This window comes from Eptatretus burgeri, chromosome 12 (assembly GCF_056783735.1).
Source record: "Eptatretus burgeri isolate ZD-2024b chromosome 12, Ebu_testis_v1, whole genome shotgun sequence".
Lineage (NCBI taxonomy): Eukaryota > Metazoa > Chordata > Myxini > Myxiniformes > Myxinidae > Eptatretus > Eptatretus burgeri.
Window position 1 is genome coordinate 58931364 of NC_140972.1, and position 23436 is coordinate 58954799.

General features: G+C 43.6%; 1 protein-coding gene across 3 annotated transcripts in view; it reads left to right on the plus strand.

Annotated features, from left to right (window-relative positions):
• The first annotated feature begins 398 nt into the window (after window positions 1–398).
• LOC147015704 (histone-lysine N-methyltransferase NSD2-like) overlaps window positions 399–23436 on the plus strand; it is a 192725-nt gene continuing 169687 nt past the window's right edge. Inside the window, exon 1 of one of the 3 annotated variants that reach the window (XM_085848117.1) lies at window positions 399–625. The gene's annotated coding sequence lies outside the window, so the exon portion shown is untranslated. Of the gene's footprint in view, window positions 744–1938; window positions 1961–23436 lie in introns of those variants that run through there. The other 2 variants (XM_085848116.1, XM_085848122.1) reach the window with 2 other exon arrangements.

Consider the following 23436-nt stretch of genomic DNA (forward strand, 5'->3'; position numbering starts at 1 on the left):
TGAAGACAAAACAAAAAAAGATAGAATTAACTTTCCTAGAACCGATTGCTGATTGTTTTTGTTTTTTTCTGAGATGTTTTAAGTCGATTATTGTTATTATTTTTAACTTCTTTCGTGCTTTTCCTTTTCCCCTCGAGACTGCCTGACGCTTGTACGTATAAGAGATCGCAGTGCAGTAACCTTCATCATTGAACCTGAGGAGGGATGGTGTGCTGTTGCAGTTCGTTGTAGCGAGGCTGGTTTCCACCTTATTTTATCGGCGAACCTGAGGAGGGATGGTGTGCTGTTGCAGTTCGTTGTAGCGAGGCTGGTTTCCACCTTATTTTATCGTCGAACCTGAGGAGGGATGGTGTGCTGTTGCAGTTCGTTGTAGCGAGGCTGGTTTCCACCTTATTTTATCGGCGAACCTGAGGAGGGATGGTGTGCTGTTGTAGTTCGTTGCAGCGAGGCTGGTTTCCACCTTATTTCATCGTCCTGTTTATTCGCCAACATTCGGCTGAAATTTGTCTGCGTCGTGAGTGTACATTACGTATCGTGTGCGACCTGAGACATTCAATGAAAACTAACCTTCCGCGATGGAAAGTCCTGACGTCACCGACTTGTCCAAGCGGAAGGCGCCTCGCAGGTTTGAGGATCTTGTGTTTTCATTAGTTGTACATTTTGTTTGTCGCATTCACCGTTTACAAGGGTCTCCCCCATGAGGCACGGACCCAGCTCGTTCTGTGGATTAGTTGGTTGTGCTGGTAAGAGCCAGTCGTGCCTTTTGGGGGTTGCTGGAGCATGCCGTTCTACATTTGGGATTTGGTGCCATAAATAATCAAGAAAACAAAACCTTGTGATTCCTTTCCATTGCGCATTGCTTCCAACTAACTGCCTTTCCATGTGAAATGAATGTCCAACATGGTTGTGTGAAGGGTTTACCATCTTGGTGGCGATCACATGTTGCTAAGTGACATCGAGTATGTTCTCATGTGTTGTGTAAGGAGACTGGCACCACCACCACCATGACAAATCTGGCAGATTAGTCCATCCATAAAGATCATATTGATGAACCATCTGGGTTTTACTGTCAATACCATGACGGCACGCTTGTTCTGCTGATGTTTGGTTCCCATATCATGAAGCTTAAAATGGAAATTTTTTTCTCTAAACGGGATTCCTTTGGTCTCCATTTGAATCCATGATGGATGCTCGTGTTCAAATGGAGGATATTACCAATCCTGATTAAATTACAATTCGTCACTGATGAGGACTTGGGCAAGACAAAAAAATAGTTGACCCACGACCAAGTTTAAACGAAGCCGACAACCAAGAGGAGGACATCTTCATTTCGAGCAACACCAGACACCGCCATTCAAAAGGATGTGCAAAAGCTCGTGTCAACGTCAGCAGTGTGACCACTCCTCATTTTCATAAATGCCAAGGTGAGCCAATGAAAAAAGCCAAGAATTCACAAGGTTTCGGAAAAGCGATGATAATAGAAAACCAAGACGCCAAGGTGAACAACGAATTGCCTATATCGTGTGAAAAAAAGCCAAGGAGTGGTCACACTGCCTCCCGTGCGTGCTGGTCCACCTTGTCTCAGGATGCTCTCCCGACTCTCATGCGTGCTGGCCCACCTTGTCTCAGGATGCTCTCCCGTCAGTGTGACCAGTCCTCATTTTCATAAATGCCAAAGCGAGCCAATGAAAAAAGCCAAGAATTCATAAGGTTTCAGAAAAGCAATGATAATAGAAAACCTATACACCAAGAAAACCTATAGAAAACCAAGACGCCAAGGTGAACAACGAATAGCCAAGATCTTGTGAAAAAAAGCCAAGGAGTGGTCACTGCCTCCCGTGCGTGCTGGCCCACGTTGTCTCAGGATGCTCTCCCGACTCCCGTGCGTGCTGGCCCACGTTGTCTCAGGATGCTCTCCTTCCTGGCAGTGTGACCACTCCTCATTTTCATAAATGCCAAGGTGAGCCAATGAAAAAAAGCCAAGAATTCACAAGGTTTCGGAAAAGCGATGATAATAGAAAACCTATAGAAAACCAAGACGCAAAGGTGAACAACGAATAGCCAAGATCTTGTAAAAAAAAGTCAAGGAGTGGTCACACTGAACATCAGCCGTGCACAGTTCTGCTTGTCTTGATAGGTCAGGCATCGTGCGCAAAAGAGTCTGACATGATGGTGCAGTGGCACTTGCCTAACCTGACTCTAAACTGTCGGGCTTGTGCTTTGCCAAGGTTGTGGATGCTGGGTGTCTTGTCTGCGAGCATTAGTTGGTGAATGTTCGAACGATCCCACGGTATATTTCATGAAGAGTAAGCAAGTTATCGCCGGCACCCTGACCAGGTGACAAATTCTTGACCGAATCGGCTCCGTTCGAACATCGAGCCTGGCGGCTGGTTCATGAAAGACTTAGGACAAAAACTTCCTTGGATGTAATTTATTACCCTCGCTGAAGGATTCGAAGAGGGTATTGCGTTTGGGTTTGTTTGTTTCTTGCAAAATCGAAGATTTTTCAAGTCTCTTGGTTCGTCGATTTTGTTATTCTTTCTTTCTGTCTGTCTGTCTGTCTGTCTTTGTCTGTTTGTTGCCTGCAGGTCACAATTCCAAACCGATCTTCCCGAAACTCCACCACATGGTAGAGTTTGTCAAAAGGAAGAAGCCTATTGTTTTTGAGGTCAAAAGGTCAATGTAGGCCAAAGGTCAACAACTTAGGTGAGGTTTCTAAAATCCTCAATTTTCATCCGATTGACTTGAAATTTGAAGAGGATTTATATTTCAGGTCACTGAATTCAATCAGCCAATTATTTTTGAGGTCAACATCGACCAAAAGGTCAACATAGACCGCATTTCTAAAATTGTCAATTTTCATCCGATTCACTTGAAATTTGAAGAGAAGTTGCATATTTGGTGATTGAATTCAACCAGCAATTATTTTTTAAGATCAAATTTGTTTTATGGATTTTGCAAGTATCGTGCTCTGCACGACGTCGTATTCTTGTTTGTTTGTTTGTCCACAAAGAACTTTTGTGTTTTTCTCCACAACCGCTTGTCGGATTGAGACGAAATTTTCATCATTGGTGCTCGTACTACTCGTAGAATGTTTCAATGATAATTATGACGTCATAGGTCACGTGGTGTGGCAGCCATGTTGGAAAACGGTAAAACTTTGGACCTCTATCTCTGAAACTGTACCAAGGAAAATTTTGAAACTTGGCACATTTCAAGTACAGCACAACTCATGGGGAATGAGTGTAATTTTTTTTTTAATGACATCATAGGAGCCCTCGTTATGACATAATTGCATATGTAGAACGCCACGTCCGATCAGTATGAAACTTTTTGAGGGTCATCTACGGATAAAATGGTCCACAGTAAAAAATTTCATGACATCACCAGTCACGTGATTTGGCAGCCATATTGTTTTTTTTGTTGTTTTTTTTTTAAACCTTCAAAAATCTTCTTTGAAGTGGCTGAACAGATCGAGGCAAAACTTTGCACATATGACCGCTGTAGATACAGCCACACAACGTCAGTGCAATTTTAAAACATTCATTGAACAAACAAACATATTATATGTGCCAGCACAGGAGATCCTGGACAGACGAATTTACTCCAGATCTCTCAACATAACCGGAGAATCTTTGTCTTTCTATAGTTTCCAGTAAGACACAGTTTTTATAATTTTCTGACACTGACGCCAGTTCGCCCGGTTTTGACAATTTCCAGTTGAACCTTATCTTCAGTCTTCTTTGACAGCTCCTGCTTAAATGGTTGGAACACATATTCAAACCCAGACATATTAATCGCACAGAATGCTAGAATGACGTCAAACGCCAACCCTAATGGCCATTAAAACAAGTTTCCATCTTATGTAGGTTAAAAGTCAGTCTGCTTCTCCCAAAACTGGGAAGATATATTATCTTGAAGCGACCAGAGCTTCGTGAATACATCGGGACACCTTCTCAAATCCGCATTCCAACTTGTTTTGTCTGTTTTAAAAATTCCTTTCGATAGCTTTTAAAATGATAGGCAATTCTTATATTCAACTTCCTGGCAAAGTTCAACCTGTTTACACATTTAATATACAGGTGATCTTTCCATACAGAGGGGAAATATAATTATGTTAATTCCAAATGGATACATACTTAAAACATCATATCATATTTGAGTACATTCTACTTCAGGTTTAACATTTTCATTTTAATACCAAGTTTTAATCATCATCAATTTATTTATTTTATCACCCCCAAACCCATCATGATAAAATGTTTCTCCACCGCCTATCCATGAGGAACAAAAGAGTGATGCATATGACGTCATAGGTCACATAGTTTAGCAGACATATTGGACTTACCCTCAAACCTATAAAAAATACACTCAACCAAAAGAAGTCCTGGTGAGAGTTTGCAATTCCTGATTGCTCTTTTTCTTGTTGTACTTGTTTGCCGAAAGTTAAATGCTAATGGTTAGAAAATAAAGATGTGATGACATGAAGTCAAAATCATTACTCACTGACATCACAATAAGCCGGTAGGCGACATGGCTGCTCGCTCTAGATGGAAAGCTGGCCGACGCGACTAGGCCGATATTCATGTACATGCTATCAATCAATTTAGCACAATAAATATGATTATCACAACCCTCTTAATTTGTGCCCAGAAACCCGCCTTGTGAAATTTCAGGCATGTTTCCAAAGAGACTCTAACAAATGGCAGCCCTGGTAATTCCATTTTTCTATTCGCTAAAGATTTTATTTTTTTTATATGATGCTGGAAGACATTTTCCTTGGGCACAAAAAAAAACAGGTCCCTCGGAGGTCCAGTTTTGGAGGTATTGATTTTTTTTTTGTACAGTCCACAATAAGTGTACGATGTACGATAAAGTATTTTAGCTGTTGCTAAGCAACGGAGGTGTGCATAGCAACCATTCATTTTTGTGTACATGCTCGCCACATTGTACACATTTCACCCAAGTTTCATCAAAATCAGACTCTTTCTCTTAAAGATATTCACAATTAACCGTTTCTGAAATGTTCAACATGTACTCGCCCAAAACCTATCTCCTCCTACAAATATTTTTTTGTTGGGGCTGCAAATTGGCATGAAGGGAGCTCGACAGATTGCGCACAGAACTCTAAGCTTCGATTTTTCGATTTTTTTTTGATTTTTTTTTGATTTTTTTGACCACTTCAAAGGGCCGTTGCTAGGGCCCGGGGTCCCATATTCGAAAGCACACGATTCCCAGAAATATTGGTCCTACCTACCAAATTTCATTGGAATCGGTTGAGTGGTTTACCCCCTAGGCTTGACCAAAGTTTCGCGGACAGACAGACGGATGGAAATGTCCAGAATATGGGTGCTCTAAGAGCAGCCAATATTTCCTCTGATCAGGTCTGTTGTCAACTTGATACATTGGAAGTTACCTGCTTTAGGGGTAAAAAAGCAACATGCCCAAAATTTTGAACTTCAGCTTGATACAGCCTCAGCAATTTGGTCTGTCCATCTTTCTCCATGTATATGTCCTTATGTTCCAACAGAAAATTTTCCTAGTTACTGGGCCTTAACAGGCTGAATTGGTACGTGTTTCAATCGGTGAGCGGAGTGGTAAGTGGTTAAATAGGTGTGTGTTTGAGAAGTGTGGAATTTACTGTTTCCACCAATTGGAAGTGCTCACTTAACCTCGTATTTTATACAGCCAAGTACATGTTTCGTTTTATCTCTACATTCATTGAATTGTTGCCTGGCAGGATAGCTTGGAGGTGTCTAGCGAGCCTGGGTTCGAATCTCGATCTGTCCCTGTCTATAAACTGTCACCCTGGTATTTCACACGCCGGGTGATGCATCAGTGTGTGCACAGTTCTGGTCCTTTTTTTGTTGTTCGCCGCCCCTCCGACAAAGTCAGAGAATGATGGGGGATATTGAAATGAGCTCCGTCCAATCGACTGGACTGATTGATCATCCGTCCTGTACATTTGTGTTTGTGATTTTTTTTTTTTAAAACGTTGAACATTTAGCCTTCATATTGCAATTATTTATTCCTCATGACATTATCTAATCCTGATTAGATCATGGTTGTGATTGGCTGAATTATTAGGTCTTCCGTTTGGTCTTCTGTTTCATTATGTTGCCATGACAATCATCTCGATAACTTGACTTGTGTACGCGATATTTTAAAAAAACCGTTCAAGATTTAGCTTTCATATGACGCAGATCTATTCCTCATACCATCCAAAAGACAGGGGGCCTATAGAGTATCAGCTCCTTGTTGTTGGTACATCCGTGTGTGGTTGTTGACTTGTTCCACAGCTCCGATATTGTAGTCTTATGAAAAAATTCACTTTCTCAGGTTGTTCACGTCACATGTGAAAGGTCATTTCTGGCATTGATGGGCAACCATGATGATGATGATGATGATGATGATGATGATGTTAATGAATTTATTTTCCAACATGTGATTTTTTTTTTGCCCCCATTTTGCTTGATTTTTGTAGTTTTGTTTCGCTGCAAGTTCTATCCGAAATCACATTTTGTGGATGATTGAAATATTTTTGATGTCTGATAAATATGATTACTCCGATGTTGTAATCGATTGTAGTCTTGTATCACTGCACCGATTTAAGGGGTGAGCACCCACAGCTTGTGGAGTTCTTCATGAAGCTCACTCGTGAACTGAAGTTCAGTTCTTTCTCAGCTGTTGTCTTTGTGGACAAAAAAAATTGTGTTGGTTTCGATGTACTGTGGTTCTCACAACTTTTGTGAAGGTCTATGCACTGTGGTTGTAATGTACCTTCACACATGTGATTTTAAAGCGAGATGAGCCGGCCTTAACTCCTTTAGACTTTTATTTTTTTAATAATGGGCGCATGTAAAATCAAAAAGTTGTGAACCTAAATCTCTGTGGGATTTGGACGAAAGAATCATGATCACCATGGAGGATAATCCTACAGACGTCTGACATAGAGTAACAGTTTTAGTAAACTGTTGGAAAACTTTTGACATTGGAGGCGTACGAGTTGATTTGTTAGTGAAATGGAGAAGATCTTGGGTCAGAATGTGAGAAAACACCTGATAGCAGTGAATCTTCTTTTCTTTTGGGACCATACTCTGTGCAGAGCGTTGGTGCTGCTTAAACAGTCTCCTTGGCTATTGGGCACAATCCTGGATGGGTCGGCACTCCGACACAGTGTACCAGCATGCTGGCACTCATTTTGCCGACCTCGGAAGGATGACAGGTTGAGTTAACCCCACCTGGTATTAATTCAACAGCTGAGTGGGGTTTGAACTCAGGACCCTCAGATCCCAAGCCCACCACCGAAACCATTGAGCCAACACCAGGCATATAGCAGTGAATCGCCACCTTAAAAAGACTGGATGGAACAGCACTACTGAATAGAGGAGATGATTTGATACAGGTGAAAACAAAGGAGTGAAGTTGAGCAGCAAATTATATTTGGGAACGTAACAAGGTGTTAGTTGCTGGATGAGCACATGCATTCTGTTGGGGGCTTGGTGGGGATCAAGAGCAGATGAGAGATGCTACAGGACTGCGAGGCCATGAACTGGTTGGAAGTGGGAGAGATCCACACAGAGCATTACTGTGGACCACCACCCAAAAATGGTACGTTCTTGGAAGATGAGTCTATGATTATGATTGCCATCCTTGTGGGAGAAGTACCCATGAGATGTCTGTGCAGTGGTTGAAATCTCAGACAAGTCCTCAAGAGAAAGTCAGTCCTCAAGCTGAGCCATTCGGTATGAGGAGGAAAAAGGCAGACATCATTGCTAGGGCTGTTTTCCTGAAGCTGCTAAAGAGATGCAAGCTTTGAACTGTGCATTATTAGTGGAGGTCACAGCATCGGATGAGGAGCGGGCTTGGTTAGAAGGACAATACGCGACTGTGTGTGTGTTTGTACTTACTCGGTTCTGCTCGCCCAGCACATTTAAGCTGCCATTGCCAGCATGAAATCTTTGGTTCAGATTATCTTTTAAACATAATTTTCAGCATTTTGACGAAAGAGTGGGAATTTTAAAACACTTAGCCTTAACTGTTGTGTTCCTAAATGCAAATCAGACTCAAGAGAATATCCTTAGATGAGAGGTGTTGGGTTCAAGGATTGCTGATAATGCAGTGTTTTCCATCCATACGGCTCACTTAGGCGGCCGCCTAAATCAATTTCTGGCCGCCCCACTGCTTAAACACCCATTTCTGGCCGCCCAAATGACTTAACAACATTGTCCACATGTACATACTGTTACAGTTGTGGAAATTCACAGATCACCATTCAGGTTCCCCGAAGATCAGTTATGTCGATAAGTGTGTGTTCCAGGTTAGATTTCCCCACCAATGTATAACGGGAATTATTCCTGTGCCAGGCTGTGCATCTTCAGTTAGCCGTTATTCTGTCTCTATCTTTTATTTTAACAACAACAACAACGACAATAACAACAACCTTAGCAATTCATCGGGACGGATCCCGCCTGAATGAGGGTTCAAAGGTGAAGAGAAGGGGGCCGCTGATTTTGGGTGGAAAAAGCCCACCGCGGCCCCTCTCCTTGGGGGCGATAAAAAAGCCGCGTTCACTCGCCGGAAGAGGACGCGTGAGAGAGAGAGCCGGTTGACAGTTGGAGGAAGTGGAGTGTCGTCGTGGGGTTGGTGGGTCGAGATCGCTGGAGCAGTAGCTCGTGGGAGAAGCCTTGGAGCGCAGCCAGATGGCAGTGGAGAGTCGGGCACGTCGCAAGGCCCTTGACCCACCAAGCCGCCATTCGAAGCCGCTGCAGCGTTGGCAAGGAGCCAGTGAGACGGAGACACCAAGGGTCGCCAACCCGAACCAGAACCCAGCGAGCCACCACGAGGGTGGCCAGGTCGCCCGCTCGGTCTCTCAGAGCCCCTTCGGTCATCCCGGCTCTGAACAATAATAAAGGCTTACGAGCCTGTTCTTTTTCTTGGGTTTTTGTATGAAAGTCTGTGGCACCTTGTCTCTAAGTAGAATTGTGAGTAATTCGTGCTTGTAGATAATAAGTAGACATCGGCTGTAGGCTTTTTGATCGTGTCCTGCCCCCATTCCCCCATTGACTGCTTACGTGCCTGTATGAATAAATGTCCCCATTTTTGAATGTCACCTGCTCGTTGCGTCCCTTCCGACATTGACTGCCATAACTGCGTTCGGGATTAGCTGGCTGATATAATTAGCTGGCTGATATAATTAGCTGGCTGATTATAGGCCGATAAAATGTACATCTGGTCCGACGGGACTTGGCGATATTAAACCGCTCGGCAATCTCATACGGAACGAGCTGCTTAAGCGGCTCGTTTTCGTGCAGGTCCCGTCGAGGTATAAACTCCCAGCATTTCTCTCCGCGCAAATAATTAGGTACATCAACAATTCGGCGATCGACCCTGTAGCACGTGGACGGAAGAGTTGGTTGGTTTATGGTGTGTTAAAAACACCCGTATCTGGGTTTCGGCGTTGATCCATAAGCTGCGACTCGATTGCCACGTTCGATGGGCGCGCGCGGCCGCAATTGGGCTAAAGGCGGTCGTCCACACGCTGAACGGGCGAAAATCTACAACAATACAACCTTCTATCATCACAAACCTTGATTTCCAGTGATGATGGGTATGGGGGAAGTGGTGGGTGGTGGTGGTGGAGGTTGATGGTGGGGGTAGTGATGGAGTGGGAGAGGTGGTGATGATGGGTGTGGGGGAAGTGGTGGGTGGTGGTGGTGGAGGTTGATGGTGGGGGTAGTGAGCGAGTGGGAGAGGTGGTGGTGATGGGTGTGGGGGAAGTGATGGTTGGTGGTGGTGGGTGATGGTGGGGGTAGTGATGGAGTTGGAGAGGTGGTGGTGATGGGTGTGGAGGAAGTGATGGTGGTGGTGGTGTGGTGATGGGATAGGAGGGATGGTGATGGTGGAGGTGGTGGTGATGGTTGAATTAATTGTGCTCGTGGAATATTTACCCATTTATTCACCCATCTATTGTAACTTGTGGATGTACTATTTTTGTTAATCTGCCTCTGGTAACTACTTTTCTGTTGAACATGCAATTTGATTTATTATGCTGAAAGTGTGTTCCCTTTTGATACCTGTTAAAGGCAGAGTAACCTTTGGGGAGTCAGCCTTAGGCTGGAGAGATGTAAATAAACTGAATACACACTGTACACCAGCGTTTGTTGTCAACTTATAATATCCATGTCATAGTTATATTGTAGATTGGTACACTGAGTGCCTCACACAAGTACAGAGTACATTCAATACAAATTTATTTCTTGGAAATATTGATCAGACAAGCAATTTTGTTTGGATATATCATAAAAAATTTTTTAAATGAAATCCCATGCATGGTTAATGGAATGTAAGTTGAGATATTAAAAAGATCATTGATGGGTATTACAACCAGAACAAAGATTTTAAATATTGATGGTGAAGACACATAATGTTAAATATAAGATATGTTGTAAGTGAGAATTTTTTTTTACAAAATTGATGATGCCAAGATACTAATTTGTGTCTCTACTTGCATGCTCAGAATGCCCCAGAATGCACCTACGAGCATCTAACATTGCTAAATTTCTGGGGGGAGAACCCCCAGACCCCCCGAGGGGGAAAGGGGGGAGACCTCCCTCTCCCACTCCCCCCCCCCCCCCCGCGCCCACTAATTGTGGCCGCCGTTGGGCCGCTCTGCGGCCCGCAAAACTTTACATGTTGGCAGTTTTACCCAAGTCATTTTAAAACCCTGTAATTATGTTAATTTCACAACATCCTATACTCAACTTCATTGAAATTGTAAACCTCAAAACATAGTTCCCTTACTTAAAAGAAGAACCTTTACCTGTAAGCAATTGAATGGTTTTCCGACCGCACGGATCATCAGCTGGGCACCGTTCTTCCTCGAGGTTTGGATCTTTCAGCCCAGGACCTCTCCAAACGGTGGATCCACAACCTCGGTCACAGATCCACATCAGTAGATTATCGACATCGGTATATCCACAACCTCAGTTGCGTCCAATCTGTCAGTTAACCCATCAATGCGACATCATGATTCAAACTTTACCTGCTCGAGGATTTAATGTATTATCACATGGTTACAAGTCTCATCACATATTCCATCTCGATAATAATACTCTTAGTTATCTGTGTGTGTCTGCAACATTCCGTTTCATCCAATGGTTGGACAGTTTTTTTTTTCTGAATCCACCCACAATTTATATACCATGGCCGTTATGACGGTGATAACTGCTATGCGAAGCCAAAGGCATCTCGGAGCTGTCATATTCACAATCGGGCACTCGCTCTAAGTTTTCCCTTCATTGTAAAACTACCAAAGCAAAAGTTAAAAGGATTTTTGAGCTGATAGGTGTTACAGGACTTGTGAAGATCGGCCTCAGTGATCGAGGCAGCAGTCTGTTAACTTATACACTGCCCCAATAATGACTTGGCATTCTGTCAAGCAGAGCTTAAACCCATGTCATTACAAATTTGTCCGAGGTCATTAACTTTTCATGATATATGAAATGATTATATATATATTGTTGTGAATTCGCGCCCGCCGGCGTGCGATCGGCCACGTAACTCGAATCGCGGCACGTCGCCCACCAGACGGACAATTCAGTCGTGACCCTCTCAGAACAATGCCGGGAGCTAGTCACGGGTGGGTCTTTTGACCTCACCACAATCGTGCCAATCGGCCAACCGCATAGCATAGGGTTGTTCGCCAAACTCGACCGACCTAAGTACCTACGCGGATGGTTAATCGGGCGATCGTACCTCGCGCAGGTCGACTTCGGACACGAACCGCTTAAGCGGTTCGTTCCGTACTGCAGAGATAACCGAGCGGAGTTATCGTCGACCTCGACGGTTCAGATTACTTACCGGGAACTTACACCCACTTCCAATCTCTTACGCGATGCAGGATGGAGAGTCAACAAAAGGAAGGAGATGAAGAAAAGCGGGAACAATTGAACAAGCACATTTATTTCACACACGCAGACAGCACAGAAGGCACGTATTCAGTCACAGTAATAATAATAAAAGGCACGTATTCAAGCACAGAAATAAACGGTAAAAGAGAGATACTACCGACTAAGACCGACACACGGCAACACTTACGCAGTTTTACTTAACAGACGGCACCACCACAAGCATTTACACAAAAAGCAAAGGAAAAAGAAAGCCACCCTCATAGGCGAGTAGGCAGACAGGTCCGTAGACCAAATGTACGTGGATCCTGGAGGATCGGCCAGGTCCACGAGACAGGGGAGGTCTTACCCGCGTCCTCGTGACTCGATGGCGGGCAAGCCGCAATGTTTGCGCCGCTGCGCCCCGACTCCGTGCCCTGGCGTGGTCGGCGAGTCCTCTCCGGCGTGCTCGCGCAAGCGGTCTTGTTGGCACCACATTTAGGGTGGGGGAGGAACGGGGGCCCCCTCGGCACTATCTCAGCGCGAGTGGGGGGAGGGGGAAATCGCTGATGCTCAGGGAGAGTGTTATGGCTGGCTGGCCTGGATCCCGCGACGAGTCGAGCGACCCCCACACCACAACCTTGTCGCCGTCCGCCGTCTTCCCTGCAACTCCTCCGCAACTTCTCTCCAACTCTTCTCGAACTCCTCCCAGCTCAACTCACCCTCTCTCTCTCTCTCTCTCTCTCTCTCTCTCTCTCTCTCTCTCTCTCTCTCTGGCGAGTCGCCTTGCGCTCGCATCTTTATAGGACTCAGGAGAAGCCGATATGCAAATATGCGGATCAAAACGCAATTGGAGGCGGGGCCACGCCACCCTGTGTTCAGCCATTGGTCGGGCAAAAAGGGGCGTGAACGTCCCTTGATCCGCATATTTGCATAAACGGACTTCACATACACGCGCTTGGAGGCGGGGCCAAGCTGCCTTGCGCTCGCCCATTGGACGGAGGGGAAGTAGGCGTGAATCATTTTGGATCCGAATTTCTCCCTCAGAAAGGCCGCCATTCGTGCTCGCGGCTCGGTGCGTTTGGCACCAATCGCCGAACAGGCCCGAGACAGCCCGACGTTCAGTGTTCACAGGTGGTGCGGTTGTTGGTTGTGAAGGAGAAAGGCGAAGGTGGTGGAGGGTTTTCTGTGGTGGTTTGATGGTTATGGTGTCATTTGGGAATGGCGGTGAAACGATGTTTGCGGGATGGAGTTGTGAAGGTAAAGGTAGTTGTTGTTGTTGGCGGCTTAATGGTCGAAAATAACAATAGAGAAAGAAAAAATGGCTAATTGAAGGATCGCAGCCCAAATGGATCACATAAATTCCCTCTATACAACGGGTGTGGGCTAACTACACATGGACTTATCGAGATATCTCACCTGAGGACTCTTTATGGTGTAATGCGAATTTCCACAACCGTAATAATATATACATATATATATATATATATATATATATATATATATATATATATATATATATATATATATATATATATATAATTCTAGCAATCTGTCTGTCTGTCTGTCTGTCTGTCTGTATGTCTGTATGTCTGTCTGTCTGCGACCGCCGTTTCTCGACAACCGCCGGTCCGATCTGATTGAAACTTGCCAGGAATATTGCCAGGGACGCGCGGATGTGCCTTTTAAAGGTTTTATATTAATCGGACAAGCGGTTCACAAGTTACGGCCATTTTATTGCTTTTTCAGTGTTGGAAAGGTGTATATATCGCAGCTGAAATGTCGTTCCACCTTATCACCTTGTCATGCCATTTTTTTTATGGTCCATGTGTTTAACACACGATTTACCAATCCGATCTGATTGAAACTTGCCAGGAATATTGCCGGGGACCTGCAGATGTGCCTTTTCAAGGTTTGATATTAATCGGACGAGCAGTTCACAAGTTACGGCCATTTTATTGTTTTTTTCAGTGTTGGAAAGGTGTATATATCGCAGCTGAAGTGTCGTTCCACCTTATCACCTTATGATGCCATTTTTTCCCCAAAGATATCTCAGAATAATGATAACAGCATATTAATAATAATAATAATAGCACAATAATTGGCAGTAATAAAAAGAATAACGTGATACAATGACCAATGTCTGTCAACCAATAACGACCTATATATTGTCTGTCAACCAATAATGACCAATAACGTCTGTCAACCAATGACAGGACACGGTGCTATGACGTCACAATGCTTCCTTGTTTGTTTTTTTTTAAAAATATGATGTCACAATTGACTCTGGGACCTGAGTATGTGCCTTTTCAAAGTTTGATATCGTTCTTCATCAAGGTTTGAATTAATTGTTGTGCTTGGTAGACATTTGTGAATACGTTTACAGAGGGGCGAGAGAGGAGAGACGAGAGAGAGGGAGGGGGGGAGAGGAGGGGGTGAGAGAGAGGGGCCCGCACCTACGGGCCCGCACTAGTATATATATATGTGTGTGTGTGTGTATATATATATATATATATATATATATATATATATATATATATATATATATATTTTATATATACACATATACACACATATATGTATGTATATATGTATGTATATATGTATATATATATATATATATGTATATATGTATGTATATATGTATGTATATATGTATATATATATATATATATATGTATGTATATATATATATATATATGTATGTATATATATATATATATATATATATATATACACACACACACACACAGTGTATATGTGCATCAGGAAGAAGATAATTGGTTTTGGGTCGTTTATTTTCACATATCTTTTCCACAAATCTGGTGGGATTGTGAGTTGGATAGGCGACCGTGACGGGCCATGACCTGCTCATGGTCACATATCTTTTCTGCAAATCTGGTGGAATTGTGAGTTGGACAGGAGACCATGATGGGTCAGAAGGGGGTTGGAAGGCTTGAAGTGTGGAGGGGATTGTCATTCTCTCAAGCAGGGCTGAAACCCATGTCATAATAAAAGGTCTTCATCCAAGGTCATTAATTACTTCTAACGATGTGTATGTTTGCATCAGCAAGAAGATAATTGGTTTTCAGTCATATATTGTCACATATTTTCCACATATCTCATGGGATTGTGAGTTGAACAGGCAACGTGACGGTTGGAGAGAGAGAGGGTTTGACGGCTTGGAGTGGGGAGGGAATTGACACCGTAGGTTTGGGAAGGGGAGTGTGTGAGGTTGGGAGGGGGGACGGGAAGGGGAGAGTTTAGGATTTGGTCATATTTTACAGTGTGTGGAATTTCCATGGGTCCCTGCTAGTGATATGATAATACATCAAATCATGGACACATTACCTTAAATGTAACATATCCACCAACCAGCCCATCCACCCCACTAGCCATTGAATCGAACTGCCATTCAAATATTCAAATGGTTATTTATAAGGCCTAAACAAAATGTTGAGTTTCCAGTAACTCGACCGACCCCAATAATTCCTATCAAGCCCAATATATATATATTTTTCGAGGGCCGACTTCCTGACGGCCATTTTATGTCCATCGTCAAGTGCTCAGCATGGCGTTACTCTGTGCCATTGTTGACCGCTGTGGTCTCAACAGAGAAAATCTGCAGCTGTTTATTTCAGTTGAAGGGTCAGAAAATTTTATCGACATTTTAAAAACATTGCACAACCCACCTGCCGACACATCGATGGTGTCTTGTTCAAAGTCGGAAAATGGATCCTGGATAGACATTCCCAACCTGACGACAGAAGTCATGGCTGCCGTGCAGACATTTGTTGTTCGTTTTGTTCACTTAAACTGCCGATGTGGTCACCAAGACACACAAGATGTGAGACCCATGAGGTCTGCATTTGACGTACTTATGTCTGGTGAAAAAGGGCTACCACCAAAAAAACTAAAAGATATGTTGTGAAGAAGAATAACACGAACAAGAAGAGTTCTGAACATTCGTCTAGAATCAAAAACGAAATGTAAATATTCATTCTGAATATTTTAAAAGACAGAACTGAATTTCTTGAAAATAATTTTAACCCAGTTTTGTTACAAAGTAAGAAAAATTGCAAGATCTTATCATTATCTCAGTTTTGTGTGTGCCTTTAATAGATGGTACGATACTGTACTTTGTTGGCAGAGGTGTGTATATCAAGGCCTTGGATAGGCCTGTTTATTCCCTGCTAACAGTATACCCATTTTATTTTATACCAACAAATACCACCTGTCACTTCGCTTGTCGGGATGCAGGGGAGTTGGGGGGAGGTGGGGGGGGAGCGGGGAAAGCGAAGAGGTGAGGGAAATAGAGATCTGTATGTCGGACCTAAAAGACAGTTTGAAATGAGAAAGGTGACATCCATAAAGGATATGGAGCATCTGAATTCTGAATTCAGAAATTTTGACTCCCCTCCTTCAATGTCCACCAAATTTAGCAGATATTCGATAAAATGGCAACGTTTTGATCCTCCCCTCCCCCAAATTTCTATCCTTGCATAAAAAAAATTATATATTCAGCTGGCCCCTCTGTAATCAAATATTTATTCTTTGAATATGTTTTTTCAGGTTCTGTGTAATGTCCTCTGGTATGTTACAAACCAACATGAAACCATCCACTCTGCTTCACTGAAAAAGAATGATGTGCTACCAATCCCTCCAATCTTTTCTAAATTCAAGGAATGTAATGACACAAAAGGGAAGTGGATAAAACCCCAACAGATGTCCAGTACCGCACTCAAAGGTCACGCAGAGATGCTGTATGGTCTTTCCTTAACACCAACTCCATCCACCCAACAGTGGGTTGTAATCCATGCTGCCATTAAAAAATCTTGGGAACTGTCTTATTTCGTACACCTCTTACCTCAATACTCAGCTGGAACTTCAAAACAAAATGGCAAAAAAAAAAAAATGGAACACCCAACCAGAAATGTATTAGAGCATGTCACATTTTGACCATCACACACCTGCAACATCTGAGGTGGCAGAGAGATGCTTGCTGCTTGATGCTGCTATCAAAGACTCTGGCCGACAAAAGCCAGTTTTATTCGAAGAAAGCAAGCACCTACAATCTCCATTCATATCAAGTATGCAACGACAGAAATTTGTTGATAAATTACAGCTGGTTGTTCCAATTGATCTTTTCCACTGTGCTCCTGGAAGTCCAGTGCCACTGTTGTATTTTTATTTCTTGTGCGAGAGAATTGCTCCGAAGAAGAAATACCGAAACTGCTCGAATTATAGCTGAAGTAATGCCAAGTCTTCCTCAGTTCCACACCCGCATGATGAAGAAAATCTTCAAAGAGAGGTTTGAAAATGTTGCTAGCCTATTCTCAAACATTAAGGACTTTCTGTATCAAGAACTATCGATGGATTCTTCACTTTCAAATCACCCACAAACACAACAAAGACTAAGACTGATATTTATTGGCAAAGAAGGTCTTCTGCCAGACCTCCGAAAACTCGATGCTGGGCGTCCAACTGGCACTTTTGAGATATTCTGGCATCAATTAGGTCGAGATATATATATATATATATATATATATATATATATATATATATATATATATATATATATATATATATATATATCTTCTTCTTCTTTCGGCTGCTCCCGTTAGGGGTCGCCACAGCGGATCATCCGTATGATCCGCATAGTGATTTGGCACATGTTTTACGCCGGATGCCCTTCCTGACACAACCCTGGTCGCCTCTTACGACACAGGGATATGGTACACCTATTTTAACCGGGGTATACACCGGCCCAGTTCACTGGTACTCATTTCGCCGACCTCGAAAGGATGACAGGCTGAGTCAACCCCCTGGTGTATTAATTCAGTGGCCCAAAGGGGCTTGAACTCAGGACCTTTTGGATCCCAAGCCGCTGCCCTAACCACTGCGCCAACACACCAGGATTATATATATATATATATATATATATATATATATATATATATATATATATATATATATATATATATATATATATATATATATATATATATATATATATATATATATATATATACACAGCTACAGTTGCTGATGAATGGCGCCACAATGTTGCCCATATGTCAGAATGGATTTCATTGAAAGATCTTGTTCAGCGAGTTAAGCACCAATGCCCAGAAGACGCACCGATCCCATCCTCAGCACTTGTTGGTATACAATTTACCCCAAGAAATCCATATATCAATGCAGCCCTGAACCTTACTGAATGTTTTGAAGTACAGTATATGATACAGACTACAACTCCGTGCACAGCATTCAGATGACCACTACCGTGCAGTTTTTCTGAAGCACATGGAGCACTTGTCAATTCTTCTGAGTGATTCATGCCTATTCTATTTCTATAGTTGTAATGATATAGCCAAGATCCCACTCGGGGAGCCATATTTACCACTGTCTACAGGAGTTTGTGGCAAGAAAACCTTGGCACCAAAAAACGCCACAGTTGCTGCTTTAGACCATGACATTCATCAAATTGGAAGTAAACAGAGGAAGTCTCTCTGTTTACCTGAAGGTAGACATCCCGAAAGATGTCAGCAATTCATTTTATCAGGGGGGAAGTTGCTGTTACTTTAAATGATTCGGTCTTCCAGGCTTTCAGTCCATTTTGACACGCTGTTGCTATTGAACATCAGATTAGCACTTTAGAATCTCCTAAAATACTCCTGAAATTTTCACATGGTGGGACTGATCAAAGGAACACATTTGAGGCTATCAAATGTTCCCTCATGTACCTGTTCATCTAATTCATCTAATTGACTTGAAATTTGAACAGGATTTGCATATCAGGTCATTAAATTCAACCACCTATTACTTTAGATGTTATTAAAGGTCAACATAGGCCAAAAGGTCAACCTAGAATAGGCCAGATTTGGTCGACCGGAAAGTTCGAGAAAGGCCAATAGGCCAATTTGACCCAAATTTTCTAAAATCCTCAAATTTCATCTGAATGATTTGAAATTTTAACAGGATTTGCATATCAGGTCAGTGAATTCAACCACCAATTAATTTTGAGATCAACAGGCCAAATTGGGACAAACTTTCTAAAATCCTCAATTTTATTCCGATTGACTTTAAATTTGAAGAGCATTTGCACACCAGGTCACTGAATTCAACCACCTACTAAATATGCTGTAAACATAGGCCAAAAGTTCGACATCAGCCAACAGGCAAATTTGGGCCAAATTTTTGAAAGTCAATTTTCATCCGATTGATGACATTCTTTCTCTCCCCCACCCCCAAGAAAGAGAAAAGAGAGAGAGAGAAAAGAGAGAGAGAGAAAAGAGAGAGAGAGAGAGAGAGAGAGAGAGAGATAGAGAGAGAGAGAGAGAGAGAGAGAGAGAGAGAGAGAGAGAGAGAGAGAGAGAGAGAGAGAGAGAGAGAGAGAGAGAGAGAGAGAGAGAGAGAGAGAGAGAGAGACACACGGACACGGACACGGAGGGGGACAGAGGGAGAGAGAGAGGGATCGGGGTGGGAGAGAGAGAGGGATCGGGGTGGGAGAGAGAGAGGGATAGGGGTGGGAGAGGGGGGGGGAGAGAGAGAGAGAGAGAGACAGAGATAGAGAGAGAGGACACAGAGAGAGAGAGGGGCGGGGACAGAGAGAGAGAGATATTGTTACGAATCTGGAAGCCATGAGCACTCAACATACAGGTCCTATAGCTCAGTTATTTCGATAAGTAAATGTGGATAGATAGCTCCCTTTCCCTTGTTTAATGGGTAATTGAATGGACATGCGCTGCGAAGTTACTTTGATAGTCAGGGTTTTCTTTTATTTTACACCACCAACATCAACTACAACAACGCCAGCATCACCCTCACCTTCACCTCACTCTGGCCGACGCCATGGTGGGCGGAGTTCAAGGAAGAGCCTCGCGGCAGCCCTCGACCAGTCAGCGTGCTACAAGTGAGGTGGCCGCCGCTCAGCCAATCGGACCCCGCGACGGTGAGAAAGGCGGTCCGCGTCACGTCACCACACCCCCGGCCAATCGACGGACTTGCCGCTCGTTTTGGCCAATGACAGGGCAACGAGCGATTCTGCACGCCAAAACCGTCCAGTGAGGGAGAGCGGGGAGGGCAGAGGGTAAGAGTTTATGGGAGGGAGTATGCATGCAAGGTAAGAGGGAGGGAAAGACAGAGCAGACTTAACCATGAATATCAATGCAGGCAAATGTACAATGGCAATCACCTAACAGTTCTACTTACAAGACTGGCCACAGACTGACACACACACACCCAAAAAAGAAATGGAGCCGCTGGCCTTTATTGAACCCTCCAGCCGCAGAGAATAGGCAAGCTGGCGGTCAGAGTTTGGTCGGGTACCTGGCCACCTTGTGCGGTATTACCGACTCGCACTTGTGGAGTTCGGAGTCCGTGGAAGGGAATGGGGATCCCAGCTCGAGCGCACCAACACAACCCACCATGATGGGACTCGAACCCAAGAACCAGAATACAACGAGCGCAGCCAGGATTCTATGAACGACCCGGCCAGCCACGGACGATGACCGATGACCAGGAGAGACCAGCAGACCAGAAACAAGGAACGACGTCCAAGGAACCGAGGAACCAACACCGACTCTCGGATACAGCTCGCGTTCCTTCTTATCCCTCCCCCGTGTGGGGTGGAGGGATCCGCTCTCCTGTAACTCGCCTCCGGATTGGATGGGGCGTTTCCGGGTGTCGTGGTGGCCAGCCGAGATTGGAGGAGGAGGGGCGTGTCGGCGTCTCGGTGCTCCTCCCCGAGAGAGGCTCTTTTGTCTTCCCCAGTGTCGAGAGGGGAGACATTCTTCTTTGATGGAGTGGAGTCAGAGCTGAGGCGATCTCACCCCCGATTGGACAAGAGGAACATTCCATCTTGCTGGGGTGGAGTCGGCTCTGAGGCGAGGGGGGGCTCCTCCCACGTCCGTAGTCAGAAACACGTGCGTTATGGTGCCGTGGTGTGATGTGAAAGCTGGGTGGGTGAAGTGCTTGCTCACCCACAGAGTGGGAGGAGGAGTGAAGCGAGGGTTCCGCTGGCGTTGTGCGATTTAAAGATGTAAAAAACCTGACTATAAAAGAAACCCGCAGCGCACACATGAAATTAACCCATTAGACATAGGGGAGAGATTCTAACTATCCACATTTACTTAACGAAATAACTAAACTTTGGGTCAACTGTATGTGTGAATGTGAATGTTTTCCAGATTCGTAAATATATATATATATATATATATATATATATATATATATATATATATATATATATATATATATATATATCTATATGTATATATACATACAGTAGACTACTCATGAGTCGTCACCATCGGGACCGAGAAAAAAGTGACGACTTAGACGTGTGATGACTTACGAGTATGCGAACATTCATGACTGTGGGGTGAAGGATGAAGTCGCGCGTGGCCTGGACACGAACGTGTGAGAGGGCGCAACAATCTCTAAGCCGGCTATTGTACCAAAATGGAAACACAATCCTCGGGGCATAGGTGGGGGTTCATTGGTGAGTTGGAAAGTGATCAATTAAAGATGGAATTCATGAATCAGTTTATCAAAAGTAAAGATAATGAACAACTGTATGACAACTCATATACCATCGACAAATGTGGAATGAATTGCTGTTGGAATTCATTCATGGGAATGAATGCAAAATGAGTTTTCATATGGAATGAAAACTCGGATACAATCAACAAATTACATGACGCACAGTCATCGTGGTGATGACTTCCACTCAATGCCTATGTGTAAGTGAGTGCGGTAATGTACAAAAGAAGCCAATATAAAACCATGATCGGACTTCAACACGAAGCTTGATCGCTCCTTTACTCCTTTGCCAGACTGCATTGCGCAGTCTGCCTCCCTCTTCAGATGCATGTGGGACGGCACGCACGCTGACTCGGCTGAGCGCAGCGCAGTTATAAATAGCCTATCACTGGTGGTGTAAACCAATGAGCGAACATCACGATTCCATGAAATCTGGCTTCTCACGAGGCAGTAGTTCCATGTGACGAGTTAAGACCCTGTCACACCTTGACGATTTAGCCAGCGTATGCCTGACGTATGCAAAATTTGGCTAAAACGCTGGCACACATCGAATACGTTATGAGTAAGTTTGTATACTTTAAGAGCACGCTGGCATACGTCTTAGTACGCTGGCTTTTTTTCGTAGTACGCTGGCATACGTCGTAGTACGCTGGCTTTTTTTCGTAGTACGCTGGCATACGTCTTTGTACGCTGGATTTTTTTCGTAGTACGCTGGCATACGTCTTAGTACGCTGGCTTTTTTTCGTAGTACGCTGGCATACGTCGTAGTACGCTGGCTTTTTTCATAGTACGCTGGCATACGTCTTTGTACGCTGGCATACGTCGTAGTTTGCCGAGGTGTTAGACAAATTTTCCATGCCTGAAATTTTTCGACGTATGCCAGCGTATGACTCACACGTTCCGCATAATGCTGGCCATAAGTTGTAGGCACGTTACGCGATCGTTAACACACGGCGACACACGTTACTTGTAAGTTACTCATAAGTCGAAACACGTCGAGGTAATGTTTTGCGTACCCGAAACTTATTTCTAACCTATGAGTAACGTGTTGTAGGCACGTTACGCGATCGTTGACACACGTCGACACGCGTTACTTGTACGTTACTCATAAGTCGAAACATCAATGTTATGGTTAGCGTCAGTGTTCCAGACTCCCTGGTTTTTTATCTTGTCAAAACGAAGTTTTTGCAAGATATGTTAGTCAGCTTGTATGTTTTTTTTTTTTTTTTTGTCTGTAATCACGTGTAAAAAATTCTGCAGAGCACAGTTATCATTGGAAATTTTTGTAACTTCGCATATCAGAGGCCTATAGAGGTCCCTTTCAGCGCATAAAATTTTGAAGGTCAAAGGTCAAGGTCACTTTGTCGCAAATCAGGGGAGTCGACGAAACCCTTATTTTTTGAGTAATTTTGATCGGATTGTCTTCAAACTTCATGGGAATATAGTTCATGGTCTGGCGCTCAGCTGATTATTTTTTGGTGGCGATTGGCCTTGACCTTCATGGTTAGTGCCTGAGGTCAAACATATTTGACCCCAAGGTCAAATTTTCAAGTTTTAGGAACCATATCGTGTAGTACCTCAAATTGAACACCTCGATGAGTGCTTTCTAGATATGACAAGCTTGAGACATTATGACGTCATTTGGTGACGTTATGAGGCAAATGCATATTTTTCATGGTTACTCTGTAGAATGATTCTCATCGGAATCTCTCGTAGGCAGATATTCCTCAAGGAGTCGCTCCTGGTGGATAGCAGCTCTGTTCACCTCAGTGTGACCTTAAAGAAGTCACACGTGGTCACCTTTTGGCAAGATACGGGTCACCCTGCGGGTGACATTGGTTTATTTTTTCTTCGGTGTGATGGTGATGTTAACACTTCGATTTCTAGTGCGGTTATAATATAATATAATTAATAGGCTGCCGCTCAACGATTTAAATCACAACCGCACTAGAAATCGGAGTGTCAACATCACCGTCATACCGAAGAAAAAAAAATCAAAAAA